Raw genomic sequence first — 14003 nt, forward strand, 5'->3', positions numbered from 1 at the left:
CGCTTGCCAATTGTGGCTGCTAATCGTTGGCTCGTATCTGCCTTGACACATTTTCTGGCTGTGATATATTCCACTTGCATGGCAGTGTGCGCATGTTGGTGTGTTAAAAATTCTGGAGGCGCTGGGTATCGATCCCAGTACTTCTCGCATGCTAAGCGAGCGCTCTACCATCTGAGCTACGCCCCCTGCTGACGAACTGCGCTACATACAGCCATATCAATGACACAGACCCTTGCACTCCCATTATTCCGCTGACAAACACTACTCTCAATGTGTCCGTGAGGGTGTCTTTCAGGTTTCCTGCATTCTGTATCGAATCGTAGTTGGCCAAAATCAAAGTGGCACGCACGACGTCGAAAATAGCGTTCGGCCAACGCTCTGAGGTAGACGAACGTGTTGTCCACTCTCTAGACTTCATTGAGGTTAGGCCGTTATACCTAAGGCAGATTTGCACTCGATGACACCTCGACAACAGCCGGTCCTCACATTTACGTCTTGCTCTCCTTACGTCAGTATACGAGTCTGTGACGCTGGCTTTGCAACATCTTGCGTGCCTTTAGGCTCGCCGCGACCAACACTTACCACGCACTGACCACAAAACATGGAGGCGCCGGGGCTTGAACCCGGGACCTTTCACATGCAAAGCGAACGCTCTACCAACTGAGCTACGCCCCCAAGCACAACCAAGCTGCGCTGTTCTCCGTTCTTTGCTACTCTTATGTGCACGGACGCGATGGTTGGTTGGTTTGCATGGGTGAAGGGACCAGAGTACAAAGGCGCGGACACGTTCACATACGCAAGAGTTCCAAGTAGTTTCGATGCTCTGGTATTACGACTGCAAATTCCGTCCGTTTTTAACGTCTTAAATTGAAGGGACAGTCACAAGTTGCTCCGTTTTCACTCCATGTCGACAATCACACAGCACCTGAGGTAACAAGCACATCTGAAGACCCATTGTGCACTCGACTGTTCATGCCAACTCACTGCCTCGCACTTTACTACTGTGTACCACTCTTGTCGTCCAACTGCAAAAGACTGGGCCACAACAACTTTCCGCGTCTCCATTGCACTGCGCAAACTACGAAACGCTCCCCAAACATGGCACTCACCCACGCAGACGACTTTTCCGACTTTACACGACGCTCACGCAACGCTCACGCTAGTGACAGCCTTATTTAGAGCTTGACGTCGCACACAAGCGAATGAGCACATTTCGCCGACGACTTAGGCCGCCCTCCTAGTGTGGCTGTTCGGTGTCTGCAGGCAGCGAGGATCTGCAAGCTTCCTGTGTTCGCGCCTATGTCACCTCTGCTTGCTTGTCAGAGACAGAGTATCGCAAAACATACAACTCACTCCATGAATTGATTGCTACGGCATCTGTCATCAGCAGTCACAACTAGCAACACCAGTAGCAGCCGACTGCACGTCAAGAAATGGAATGTGCAGTGGGATTTTTGTGAATTCGGCGCAAGGCTGATCTTTGCGACATAGGTTTGAGAATCTTATGGGAACACTTGTACTGTTTCTAAATTAAGTGTAGTGGTGGGAGGAGGGTGCTCCGTGCGCATTACAGCACGCTTGCCAATTGTGGCTGCTAATCGTTGGCTCGTATCTGCCTTGACACATTTTCTGGCTGTGATATATTCCACTTGCATGGCAGTGTGCGCATGTTGGTGTGTTAAAAATTCTGGAGGCGCTGGGTATCGATCCCAGTACTTCTCGCATGCTAAGCGAGCGCTCTACCATCTGAGCTACGCCCCCTGCTGACGAACTGCGCTACATACAGCCATATCAATGACACAGACCCTTGCACTCCCATTATTCCGCTGACAAACACTACTCTCAATGTGTCCGTGAGGGTGTCTTTCAGGTTTCCTGCATTCTGTATCGAATCGTAGTTGGCCAAAATCAAAGTGGCACGCACGACGTCGAAAATAGCGTTCGGCCAACGCTCTGAGGTAGACGAACGTGTTGTCCACTCTCTAGACTTCATTGAGGTTAGGCCGTTATACCTAAGGCAGATTTGCACTCGATGACACCTCGACAACAGCCGGTCCTCACATTTACGTCTTGCTCTCCTTACGTCAGTATACGAGTCTGTGACGCTGGCTTTGCAACATCTTGCGTGCCTTTAGGCTCGCCGCGACCAACACTTACCACGCACTGACCACAAAACATGGAGGCGCCGGGGCTTGAACCCGGGACCTTTCACATGCAAAGCGAACGCTCTACCAACTGAGCTACGCCCCCAAGCACAACCAAGCTGCGCTGTTCTCCGTTCTTTGCTACTCTCATGTGCACGGACGCGATGGTTGGTTGGTTTGCAGGGGTGAAGGGACCAGAGTACAAAGGCGCGGACACGTTCACATACGCAAGAGTTCCAAGTAGTTTCGATGCTCTGGTATTACGACTGCAAATTCCGTCCGTTTTTAACGTCTTAAATTGAAGGGACAGTCACAAGTTGCTCCGTTTTCACTCCATGTCGACAATCACACAGCACCTGAGGTAACAAGCACATCTGAAGACCCATTGTGCACTCGACTGTTCATGCCAACTCACTGCCTCGCACTTTACTACTGTGTACCACTCTTGTCGTCCAACTGCAAAAGACTGGGCCACAACAACTTTCCGCGTCTCCATTGCACTGCGCAAACTACGAAACGCTCCCCAAACATGCCACTCACCCACGCAGACGACTTTTCCGACTTTACACGACGCTCACGCAACGCTCACGCTAGTGACAGCCTTATTTAGAGCTTGACGTCGCACACAAGCGAATGAGCACATTTCGCCGACGACTTAGGCCGCCCTCCTAGTGTGGCTGTTCGGTGTCTGCAGGCAGCGAGGATCTGCAAGCTTCCTGTGTTCGCGCCTATGTCACCTCTGCTTGCTTGTCAGAGACAGAGTATCGCAAAACATACAACTCACTCCATGAATTGATTGCTACGGCATCTGTCATCAGCAGTCACAACTAGCAACACCAGTAGCAGCCGACTGCACGTCAAGAAATGGAATGTGCAGTGGGATTTTTGTGAATTCGGCGCAAGGCTGATCTTTGCGACATAGGTTTGAGAATCTTATGGGAACACTTGTACTGTTTCTAAATTAAGTGTAGTGGTGGGAGGAGGGTGCTCCGTGCGCATTACAGCACGGTTGCCAATTGTGGCTGCTAATCGTTGGCTCGTATCTGCCTTGACACATTTTCTGGCTGTGATATATTCCACTTGCATGGCAGTGTGCGCATGTTGGTGTGTTAAAAATTCTGGAGGCGCTGGGTATCGATCCCAGTACCTCTCGCATGCTAAGCGAGCGCTCTACCATCTGAGCTACGCCCCCTGCTGACGAACTGCGCTACATACAGCCATATCAATGACACAGACCCTTGCACTCCCATTATTCCGCTGACAAACACTACTCTCAATGTGTCCGTGAGGGTGTCTTTCAGGTTTCCTGCATTCTGTATCGAATCGTAGTTGGCCAAAATCAAAGTGGCACGCACGACGTCGAAAATAGCGTTCGGCCAACGCTCTGAGGTAGACGAACGTGTTGTCCACTCTCTAGACTTCATTGAGGTTAGGCCGTTATACCTAAGGCAGATTTGCACTCGATGACACCTCGACAACAGCCGGTCCTCACATTTACGTCTTGCTCTCCTTACGTCAGTATACGAGTCTGTGACGCTGGCTTTGCAACATCTTGCGTGCCTTTAGGCTCGCCGCGACCAACACTTACCACGCACTGACCACAAAACATGGAGGCGCCGGGGCTTGAACCCGGGACCTTTCACATGCAAAGCGAACGCTCTACCAACTGAGCTACGCCCCCAAGCACAACCAAGCTGCGCTGTTCTCCGTTCTTTGCTACTCTCATGTGCACGGACGCGATGGTTGGTTGGTTTGCAGGGGTGAAGGGACCAGAGTACAAAGGCGCGGACACGTTCACATACGCAAGAGTTCCAAGTAGTTTCGATGCTCTGGTATTACGACTGCAAATTCCGTCCGTTTTTAACGTCTTAAATTGAAGGGACAGTCACAAGTTGCTCCGTTTTCACTCCATGTCGACAATCACACAGCACCTGAGGTAACAAGCACATCTGAAGACCCATTGTGCACTCGACTGTTCATGCCAACTCACTGCCTCGCACTTTACTACTGTGTACCACTCTTGTCGTCCAACTGCAAAAGACTGGGCCACAACAACTTTCCGCGTCTCCATTGCACTGCGCAAACTACGAAACGCTCCCCAAACATGCCACTCACCCACGCAGACGACTTTTCCGACTTTACACGACGCTCACGCTAGTGACAGCCTTATTTAGAGCTTGACGTCGCACACAAGCGAATGAGCACATTTCGCCGACGACTTAGGCCGCCCTCCTAGTGTGGCTGTTCGGTGTCTGCAGGCAGCGAGGATCTGCAAGCTTCCTGTGTTCGCGCCTATGTCACCTCTGCTTGCTTGTCAGAGACAGAGTATCGCAAAACATACAACTCACTCCATGAATTGATTGCTACGGCATCTGTCATCAGCAGTCACAACTAGCAACACCAGTAGCAGCCGACTGCACGTCAAGAAATGGAATGTGCAGTGGGATTTTTGTGAATTCGGCGCAAGGCTGATCTTTGCGACATAGGTTTGAGAATCTTATGGGAACACTTGTACTGTTTCTAAATTAAGTGTAGTGGTGGGAGGAGGGTGCTCCGTGCGCATTACAGCACGCTTGCCAATTGTGGCTGCTAATCGTTGGCTCGTATCTGCCTTGACACATTTTCTGGCTGTGATATATTCCACTTGCATGGCAGTGTGCGCATGTTGGTGTGTTAAAAATTCTGGAGGCGCTGGGTATCGATCCCAGTACCTCTCGCATGCTAAGCGAGCGCTCTACCATCTGAGCTACGCCCCCTGCTGACGAACTGCGCTACATACAGCCATATCAATGACACAGACCCTTGCACTCCCATTATTCCGCTGACAAACACTACTCTCAATGTGTCCGTGAGGGTGTCTTTCAGGTTTCCTGCATTCTGTATCGAATCGTAGTTGGCCAAAATCAAAGTGGCACGCACGACGTCGAAAATAGCGTTCGGCCAACGCTCTGAGGTAGACGAACGTGTTGTCCACTCTCTAGACTTCATTGAGGTTAGGCCGTTATACCTAAGGCAGATTTGCACTCGATGACACCTCGACAACAGCCGGTCCTCACATTTACGTCTTGCTCTCCTTACGTCAGTATACGAGTCTGTGACGCTGGCTTTGCAACATCTTGCGTGCCTTTAGGCTCGCCGCGACCAACACTTACCACGCACTGACCACAAAACATGGAGGCGCCGGGGCTTGAACCCGGGACCTTTCACATGCAAAGCGAACGCTCTACCAACTGAGCTACGCCCCCAAGCACAACCAAGCTGCGCTGTTCTCCGTTCTTTGCTACTCTCATGTGCACGGACGCGATGGTTGGTTGGTTTGCAGGGGTGAAGGGACCAGAGTACAAAGGCGCGGACACGTTCACATACGCAAGAGTTCCAAGTAGTTTCGATGCTCTGGTATTACGACTGCAAATTCCGTCCGTTTTTAACGTCTTAAATTGAAGGGACAGTCACAAGTTGCTCCGTTTTCACTCCATGTCGACAATCACACAGCACCTGAGGTAACAAGCACATCTGAAGACCCATTGTGCACTCGACTGTTCATGCCAACTCACTGCCTCGCACTTTACTACTGTGTACCACTCTTGTCGTCCAACTGCAAAAGACTGGGCCACAACAACTTTCCGCGTCTCCATTGCACTGCGCAAACTACGAAACGCTCCCCAAACATGCCACTCACCCACGCAGACGACTTTTCCGACTTTACACGACGCTCACGCAACGCTCACGCTAGTGACAGCCTTATTTAGAGCTTGACGTCGCACACAAGCGAATGAGCACATTTCGCCGACGACTTAGGCCGCCCTCCTAGTGTGGCTGTTCGGTGTCTGCAGGCAGCGAGGATCTGCAAGCTTCCTGTGTTCGCGCCTATGTCACCTCTGCTTGCTTGTCAGAGACAGAGTATCGCAAAACATACAACTCACTCCATGAATTGATTGCTACGGCATCTGTCATCAGCAGTCACAACTAGCAACACCAGTAGCAGCCGACTGCACGTCAAGAAATGGAATGTGCAGTGGGATTTTTGTGAATTCGGCGCAAGGCTGATCTTTGCGACATAGGTTTGAGAATCTTATGGGAACACTTGTACTGTTTCTAAATTAAGTGTAGTGGTGGGAGGAGGGTGCTCCGTGCGCATTACAGCACGCTTGCCAATTGTGGCTGCTAATCGTTGGCTCGTATCTGCCTTGACACATTTTCTGGCTGTGATATATTCCACTTGCATGGCAGTGTGCGCATGTTGGTGTGTTAAAAATTCTGGAGGCGCTGGGTATCGATCCCAGTACCTCTCGCATGCTAAGCGAGCGCTCTACCATCTGAGCTACGCCCCCTGCTGACGAACTGCGCTACATACAGCCATATCAATGACACAGACCCTTGCACTCCCATTATTCCGCTGACAAACACTACTCTCAATGTGTCCGTGAGGGTGTCTTTCAGGTTTCCTGCATTCTGTATCGAATCGTAGTTGGCCAAAATCAAAGTGGCACGCACGACGTCGAAAATAGCGTTCGGCCAACGCTCTGAGGTAGACGAACGTGTTGTCCACTCTCTAGACTTCATTGAGGTTAGGCCGTTATACCTAAGGCAGATTTGCACTCGATGACACCTCGACAACAGCCGGTCCTCACATTTACGTCTTGCTCTCCTTACGTCAGTATACGAGTCTGTGACGCTGGCTTTGCAACATCTTGCGTGCCTTTAGGCTCGCCGCGACCAACACTTACCACGCACTGACCACAAAACATGGAGGCGCCGGGGCTTGAACCCGGGACCTTTCACATGCAAAGCGAACGCTCTACCAACTGAGCTACGCCCCCAAGCACAACCAAGCTGCGCTGTTCTCCGTTCTTTGCTACTCTCATGTGCACGGACGCGATGGTTGGTTGGTTTGCAGGGGTGAAGGGACCAGAGTACAAAGGCGCGGACACGTTCACATACGCAAGAGTTCCAAGTAGTTTCGATGCTCTGGTATTACGACTGCAAATTCCGTCCGTTTTTAACGTCTTAAATTGAAGGGACAGTCACAAGTTGCTCCGTTTTCACTCCATGTCGACAATCACACAGCACCTGAGGTAACAAGCACATCTGAAGACCCATTGTGCACTCGACTGTTCATGCCAACTCACTGCCTCGCACTTTACTACTGTGTACCACTCTTGTCGTCCAACTGCAAAAGACTGGGCCACAACAACTTTCCGCGTCTCCATTGCACTGCGCAAACTACGAAACGCTCCCCAAACATGCCACTCACCCACGCAGACGACTTTTCCGACTTTACACGACGCTCACGCAACGCTCACGCTAGTGACAGCCTTATTTAGAGCTTGACGTCGCACACAAGCGAATGAGCACATTTCGCCGACGACTTAGGCCGCCCTCCTAGTGTGGCTGTTCGGTGTCTGCAGGCAGCGAGGATCTGCAAGCTTCCTGTGTTCGCGCCTATGTCACCTCTGCTTGCTTGTCAGAGACAGAGTATCGCAAAACATACAACTCACTCCATGAATTGATTGCTACGGCATCTGTCATCAGCAGTCACAACTAGCAACACCAGTAGCAGCCGACTGCACGTCAAGAAATGGAATGTGCAGTGGGATTTTTGTGAATTCGGCGCAAGGCTGATCTTTGCGACATAGGTTTGAGAATCTTATGGGAACACTTGTACTGTTTCTAAATTAAGTGTAGTGGTGGGAGGAGGGTGCTCCGTGCGCATTACAGCACGCTTGCCAATTGTGGCTGCTAATCGTTGGCTCGTATCTGCCTTGACACATTTTCTGGCTGTGATATATTCCACTTGCATGGCAGTGTGCGCATGTTGGTGTGTTAAAAATTCTGGAGGCGCTGGGTATCGATCCCAGTACCTCTCGCATGCTAAGCGAGCGCTCTACCATCTGAGCTACGCCCCCTGCTGACGAACTGCGCTACATACAGCCATATCAATGACACAGACCCTTGCACTCCCATTATTCCGCTGACAAACACTACTCTCAATGTGTCCGTGAGGGTGTCTTTCAGGTTTCCTGCATTCTGTATCGAATCGTAGTTGGCCAAAATCAAAGTGGCACGCACGACGTCGAAAATAGCGTTCGGCCAACGCTCTGAGGTAGACGAACGTGTTGTCCACTCTCTAGACTTCATTGAGGTTAGGCCGTTATACCTAAGGCAGATTTGCACTCGATGACACCTCGACAACAGCCGGTCCTCACATTTACGTCTTGCTCTCCTTACGTCAGTATACGAGTCTGTGACGCTGGCTTTGCAACATCTTGCGTGCCTTTAGGCTCGCCGCGACCAACACTTACCACGCACTGACCACAAAACATGGAGGCGCCGGGGCTTGAACCCGGGACCTTTCACATGCAAAGCGAACGCTCTACCAACTGAGCTACGCCCCCAAGCACAACCAAGCTGCGCTGTTCTCCGTTCTTTGCTACTCTCATGTGCACGGACGCGATGGTTGGTTGGTTTGCAGGGGTGAAGGGACCAGAGTACAAAGGCGCGGACACGTTCACATACGCAAGAGTTCCAAGTAGTTTCGATGCTCTGGTATTACGACTGCAAATTCCGTCCGTTTTTAACGTCTTAAATTGAAGGGACAGTCACAAGTTGCTCCGTTTTCACTCCATGTCGACAATCACACAGCACCTGAGGTAACAAGCACATCTGAAGACCCATTGTGCACTCGACTGTTCATGCCAACTCACTGCCTCGCACTTTACTACTGTGTACCACTCTTGTCGTCCAACTGCAAAAGACTGGGCCACAACAACTTTCCGCGTCTCCATTGCACTGCGCAAACTACGAAACGCTCCCCAAACATGCCACTCACCCACGCAGACGACTTTTCCGACTTTACACGACGCTCACGCAACGCTCACGCTAGTGACAGCCTTATTTAGAGCTTGACGTCGCACACAAGCGAATGAGCACATTTCGCCGACGACTTAGGCCGCCCTCCTAGTGTGGCTGTTCGGTGTCTGCAGGCAGCGAGGATCTGCAAGCTTCCTGTGTTCGCGCCTATGTCACCTCTGCTTGCTTGTCAGAGACAGAGTATCGCAAAACATACAACTCACTCCATGAATTGATTGCTACGGCATCTGTCATCAGCAGTCACAACTAGCAACACCAGTAGCAGCCGACTGCACGTCAAGAAATGGAATGTGCAGTGGGATTTTTGTGAATTCGGCGCAAGGCTGATCTTTGCGACATAGGTTTGAGAATCTTATGGGAACACTTGTACTGTTTCTAAATTAAGTGTAGTGGTGGGAGGAGGGTGCTCCGTGCGCATTACAGCACGCTTGCCAATTGTGGCTGCTAATCGTTGGCTCGTATCTGCCTTGACACATTTTCTGGCTGTGATATATTCCACTTGCATGGCAGTGTGCGCATGTTGGTGTGTTAAAAATTCTGGAGGCGCTGGGTATCGATCCCAGTACCTCTCGCATGCTAAGCGAGCGCTCTACCATCTGAGCTACGCCCCCTGCTGACGAACTGCGCTACATACAGCCATATCAATGACACAGACCCTTGCACTCCCATTATTCCGCTGACAAACACTACTCTCAATGTGTCCGTGAGGGTGTCTTTCAGGTTTCCTGCATTCTGTATCGAATCGTAGTTGGCCAAAATCAAAGTGGCACGCACGACGTCGAAAATAGCGTTCGGCCAACGCTCTGAGGTAGACGAACGTGTTGTCCACTCTCTAGACTTCATTGAGGTTAGGCCGTTATACCTAAGGCAGATTTGCACTCGATGACACCTCGACAACAGCCGGTCCTCACATTTACGTCTTGCTCTCCTTACGTCAGTATACGAGTCTGTGACGCTGGCTTTGCAACATCTTGCGTGCCTTTAGGCTCGCCGCGACCAACACTTACCACGCACTGACCACAAAACATGGAGGCGCCGGGGCTTGAACCCGGGACCTTTCACATGCAAAGCGAACGCTCTACCAACTGAGCTACGCCCCCAAGCACAACCAAGCTGCGCTGTTCTCCGTTCTTTGCTACTCTCATGTGCACGGACGCGATGGTTGGTTGGTTTGCAGGGGTGAAGGGACCAGAGTACAAAGGCGCGGACACGTTCACATACGCAAGAGTTCCAAGTAGTTTCGATGCTCTGGTATTACGACTGCAAATTCCGTCCGTTTTTAACGTCTTAAATTGAAGGGACAGTCACAAGTTGCTCCGTTTTCACTCCATGTCGACAATCACACAGCACCTGAGGTAACAAGCACATCTGAAGACCCATTGTGCACTCGACTGTTCATGCCAACTCACTGCCTCGCACTTTACTACTGTGTACCACTCTTGTCGTCCAACTGCAAAAGACTGGGCCACAACAACTTTCCGCGTCTCCATTGCACTGCGCAAACTACGAAACGCTCCCCAAACATGCCACTCACCCACGCAGACGACTTTTCCGACTTTACACGACGCTCACGCAACGCTCACGCTAGTGACAGCCTTATTTAGAGCTTGACGTCGCACACAAGCGAATGAGCACATTTCGCCGACGACTTAGGCCGCCCTCCTAGTGTGGCTGTTCGGTGTCTGCAGGCAGCGAGGATCTGCAAGCTTCCTGTGTTCGCGCCTATGTCACCTCTGCTTGCTTGTCAGAGACAGAGTATCGCAAAACATACAACTCACTCCATGAATTGATTGCTACGGCATCTGTCATCAGCAGTCACAACTAGCAACACCAGTAGCAGCCGACTGCACGTCAAGAAATGGAATGTGCAGTGGGATTTTTGTGAATTCGGCGCAAGGCTGATCTTTGCGACATAGGTTTGAGAATCTTATGGGAACACTTGTACTGTTTCTAAATTAAGTGTAGTGGTGGGAGGAGGGTGCTCCGTGCGCATTACAGCACGCTTGCCAATTGTGGCTGCTAATCGTTGGCTCGTATCTGCCTTGACACATTTTCTGGCTGTGATATATTCCACTTGCATGGCAGTGTGCGCATGTTGGTGTGTTAAAAATTCTGGAGGCGCTGGGTATCGATCCCAGTACCTCTCGCATGCTAAGCGAGCGCTCTACCATCTGAGCTACGCCCCCTGCTGACGAACTGCGCTACATACAGCCATATCAATGACACAGACCCTTGCACTCCCATTATTCCGCTGACAAACACTACTCTCAATGTGTCCGTGAGGGTGTCTTTCAGGTTTCCTGCATTCTGTATCGAATCGTAGTTGGCCAAAATCAAAGTGGCACGCACGACGTCGAAAATAGCGTTCGGCCAACGCTCTGAGGTAGACGAACGTGTTGTCCACTCTCTAGACTTCATTGAGGTTAGGCCGTTATACCTAAGGCAGATTTGCACTCGATGACACCTCGACAACAGCCGGTCCTCACATTTACGTCTTGCTCTCCTTACGTCAGTATACGAGTCTGTGACGCTGGCTTTGCAACATCTTGCGTGCCTTTAGGCTCGCCGCGACCAACACTTACCACGCACTGACCACAAAACATGGAGGCGCCGGGGCTTGAACCCGGGACCTTTCACATGCAAAGCGAACGCTCTACCAACTGAGCTACGCCCCCAAGCACAACCAAGCTGCGCTGTTCTCCGTTCTTTGCTACTCTCATGTGCACGGACGCGATGGTTGGTTGGTTTGCAGGGGTGAAGGGACCAGAGTACAAAGGCGCGGACACGTTCACATACGCAAGAGTTCCAAGTAGTTTCGATGCTCTGGTATTACGACTGCAAATTCCGTCCGTTTTTAACGTCTTAAATTGAAGGGACAGTCACAAGTTGCTCCGTTTTCACTCCATGTCGACAATCACACAGCACCTGAGGTAACAAGCACATCTGAAGACCCATTGTGCACTCGACTGTTCATGCCAACTCACTGCCTCGCACTTTACTACTGTGTACCACTCTTGTCGTCCAACTGCAAAAGACTGGGCCACAACAACTTTCCGCGTCTCCATTGCACTGCGCAAACTACGAAACGCTCCCCAAACATGCCACTCACCCACGCAGACGACTTTTCCGACTTTACACGACGCTCACGCAACGCTCACGCTAGTGACAGCCTTATTTAGAGCTTGACGTCGCACACAAGCGAATGAGCACATTTCGCCGACGACTTAGGCCGCCCTCCTAGTGTGGCTGTTCGGTGTCTGCAGGCAGCGAGGGGCTGCAAGCTTCCTGTGTTCGCGCCTATGTCACCTCTGCTTGCTTGTCAGAGACAGAGTATCGCAAAACATACAACTCACTCCATGAATTGATTGCTACGGCATCTGTCATCAGCAGTCACAACTAGCAACACCAGTAGCAGCCGACTGCACGTCAAGAATTGGAATGTGCAGTGGGATTTTTGTGAATTCGGCGCAAGGCTGATCTTTGCGACATAGGTTTGAGAATCTTATGGGAACACTTGTACTGTTTCTAAATTAAGTGTAGTGGTGGGAGGAGGGTGCTTCGTGCGCATTACAGCACGCTTGCCAATTGTGGCTGCTAATCGTTGGCTCGTATCTGCCTTGACACATTTTCTGGCTGTGATATATTCCACTTGCATGGCAGTGTGCGCATGTTGGTGTGTTAAAAATTCTGGAGGCGCTGGGTATCGATCCCAGTACTTCTCGCATGCTAAGCGAGCGCTCTACCATCTGAGCTACGCCCCCTGCTGACGAACTGCGCTACATACAGCCATATCAATGACACAGACCCTTGCACTCCCATTATTCCGCTGACAAACACTACTCTCAATGTGTCCGTGAGGGTGTCTTTCAGGTTTCCTGCATTCTGTATCGAATCGTAGTTGGCCAAAATCAAAGTGGCACGCACGACGTCGAAAATAGCGTTCGGCCAACGCTCTGAGGTAGACGAACGTGTTGTCCACTCTCTAGACTTCATTGAGGTTAGGCCGTTATACCTAAGGCAGATTTGCACTCGATGACACCTCGACAACAGCCGGTCCTCACATTTACGTCTTGCTCTCCTTACGTCAGTATACGAGTCTGTGACGCTGGCTTTGCAACATCTTGCGTGCCTTTAGGCTCGCCGCGACCAACACTTACCACGCACTGACCACAAAACATGGAGGCGCCGGGGCTTGAACCCGGGACCTTTCACATGCAAAGCGAACGCTCTACCAACTGAGCTACGCCCCCAAGCACAACCAAGCTGCGCTGTTCTCCGTTCTTTGCTACTCTTATGTGCACGGACGCGATGGTTGGTTGGTTTGCATGGGTGAAGGGACCAGAGTACAAAGGCGCGGACACGTTCACATACGCAAGAGTTCCAAGTAGTTTCGATGCTCTGGTATTACGACTGCAAATTCCGTCCGTTTTTAACGTCTTAAATTGAAGGGACAGTCACAAGTTGCTCCGTTTTCACTCCATGTCGACAATCACACAGCACCTGAGGTAACAAGCACATCTGAAGACCCATTGTGCACTCGACTGTTCATGCCAACTCACTGCCTCGCACTTTACTACTGTGTACCACTCTTGTCGTCCAACTGCAAAAGACTGGGCCACAACAACTTTCCGCGTCTCCATTGCACTGCGCAAACTACGAAACGCTCCCCAAACATGGCACTCACCCACGCAGACGACTTTACACGACGCTCACGCAACGCTCACGCTAGTGACAGCCTTATTTAGAGCTTGACGTCGCACACAAGCGAATGAGCACATTTCGCCGACGACTTAGGCCGCCCTCCTAGTGTGGCTGTTCGGTGTCTGCAGGCAGCGAGGGGCTGCAAGCTTCCTGTGTTCGCGCCTATGTCACCTCTGCTTGCTTGTCAGAGACAGAGTATCGCAAAACATACAACTCACTCCATGAATTGATTGCTACGGCATCTGTCATCAGCAGTCACAACTAGCAACACCAGTAGCAGCCGACTGC

At 51.1% G+C, this 14003-nt stretch overlaps 18 non-coding genes across 18 annotated transcripts; all 18 read right to left on the reverse strand.

The window, feature by feature from the left end:
• Positions 1-113: 113 nt before the first annotated feature.
• On the reverse strand, positions 114-186 carry Trnaa-agc. The gene has a single exon. It is a non-coding gene; the product is annotated as a tRNA-Ala (tRNA).
• Positions 187-602: 416 nt separating this feature from the next.
• On the reverse strand, positions 603-675 carry Trnaa-ugc. The gene has a single exon. It is a non-coding gene; the product is annotated as a tRNA-Ala (tRNA).
• Positions 676-1688: 1013 nt separating this feature from the next.
• Positions 1689-1761, reverse strand: Trnaa-agc. The gene has a single exon. It is a non-coding gene; the product is annotated as a tRNA-Ala (tRNA).
• Positions 1762-2177: 416 nt separating this feature from the next.
• Trnaa-ugc lies at positions 2178-2250 on the reverse strand. Its single transcript has one exon. It is a non-coding gene; the product is annotated as a tRNA-Ala (tRNA).
• A 1013-nt stretch (positions 2251-3263) lies between these two features.
• On the reverse strand, positions 3264-3336 carry Trnaa-agc. The gene has a single exon. It is a non-coding gene; the product is annotated as a tRNA-Ala (tRNA).
• Positions 3337-3752: 416 nt separating this feature from the next.
• Positions 3753-3825, reverse strand: Trnaa-ugc. The gene has a single exon. It is a non-coding gene; the product is annotated as a tRNA-Ala (tRNA).
• Positions 3826-4827: 1002 nt separating this feature from the next.
• Trnaa-agc lies at positions 4828-4900 on the reverse strand. Its single transcript has one exon. It is a non-coding gene; the product is annotated as a tRNA-Ala (tRNA).
• Positions 4901-5316: 416 nt separating this feature from the next.
• Positions 5317-5389, reverse strand: Trnaa-ugc. The gene has a single exon. It is a non-coding gene; the product is annotated as a tRNA-Ala (tRNA).
• A 1013-nt stretch (positions 5390-6402) lies between these two features.
• On the reverse strand, positions 6403-6475 carry Trnaa-agc. Its single transcript has one exon. It is a non-coding gene; the product is annotated as a tRNA-Ala (tRNA).
• Positions 6476-6891: 416 nt separating this feature from the next.
• Positions 6892-6964, reverse strand: Trnaa-ugc. The gene has a single exon. It is a non-coding gene; the product is annotated as a tRNA-Ala (tRNA).
• Positions 6965-7977: 1013 nt separating this feature from the next.
• On the reverse strand, positions 7978-8050 carry Trnaa-agc. The gene has a single exon. It is a non-coding gene; the product is annotated as a tRNA-Ala (tRNA).
• A 416-nt stretch (positions 8051-8466) lies between these two features.
• Positions 8467-8539, reverse strand: Trnaa-ugc. The gene has a single exon. It is a non-coding gene; the product is annotated as a tRNA-Ala (tRNA).
• Positions 8540-9552: 1013 nt separating this feature from the next.
• Positions 9553-9625, reverse strand: Trnaa-agc. The gene has a single exon. It is a non-coding gene; the product is annotated as a tRNA-Ala (tRNA).
• Positions 9626-10041: 416 nt separating this feature from the next.
• Trnaa-ugc lies at positions 10042-10114 on the reverse strand. Its single transcript has one exon. It is a non-coding gene; the product is annotated as a tRNA-Ala (tRNA).
• Positions 10115-11127: 1013 nt separating this feature from the next.
• Trnaa-agc lies at positions 11128-11200 on the reverse strand. The gene has a single exon. It is a non-coding gene; the product is annotated as a tRNA-Ala (tRNA).
• A 416-nt stretch (positions 11201-11616) lies between these two features.
• Trnaa-ugc lies at positions 11617-11689 on the reverse strand. The gene has a single exon. It is a non-coding gene; the product is annotated as a tRNA-Ala (tRNA).
• Positions 11690-12702: 1013 nt separating this feature from the next.
• Positions 12703-12775, reverse strand: Trnaa-agc. Its single transcript has one exon. It is a non-coding gene; the product is annotated as a tRNA-Ala (tRNA).
• Positions 12776-13191: 416 nt separating this feature from the next.
• Trnaa-ugc lies at positions 13192-13264 on the reverse strand. The gene has a single exon. It is a non-coding gene; the product is annotated as a tRNA-Ala (tRNA).
• Between the last annotated feature and the right edge of the window lie 739 nt (positions 13265-14003).

Source organism: Schistocerca americana, unplaced genomic scaffold (genome assembly GCF_021461395.2).
Source record: "Schistocerca americana isolate TAMUIC-IGC-003095 unplaced genomic scaffold, iqSchAmer2.1 HiC_scaffold_415, whole genome shotgun sequence".
NCBI classification, from domain to species: Eukaryota; Metazoa; Arthropoda; class Insecta; order Orthoptera; family Acrididae; genus Schistocerca; species Schistocerca americana.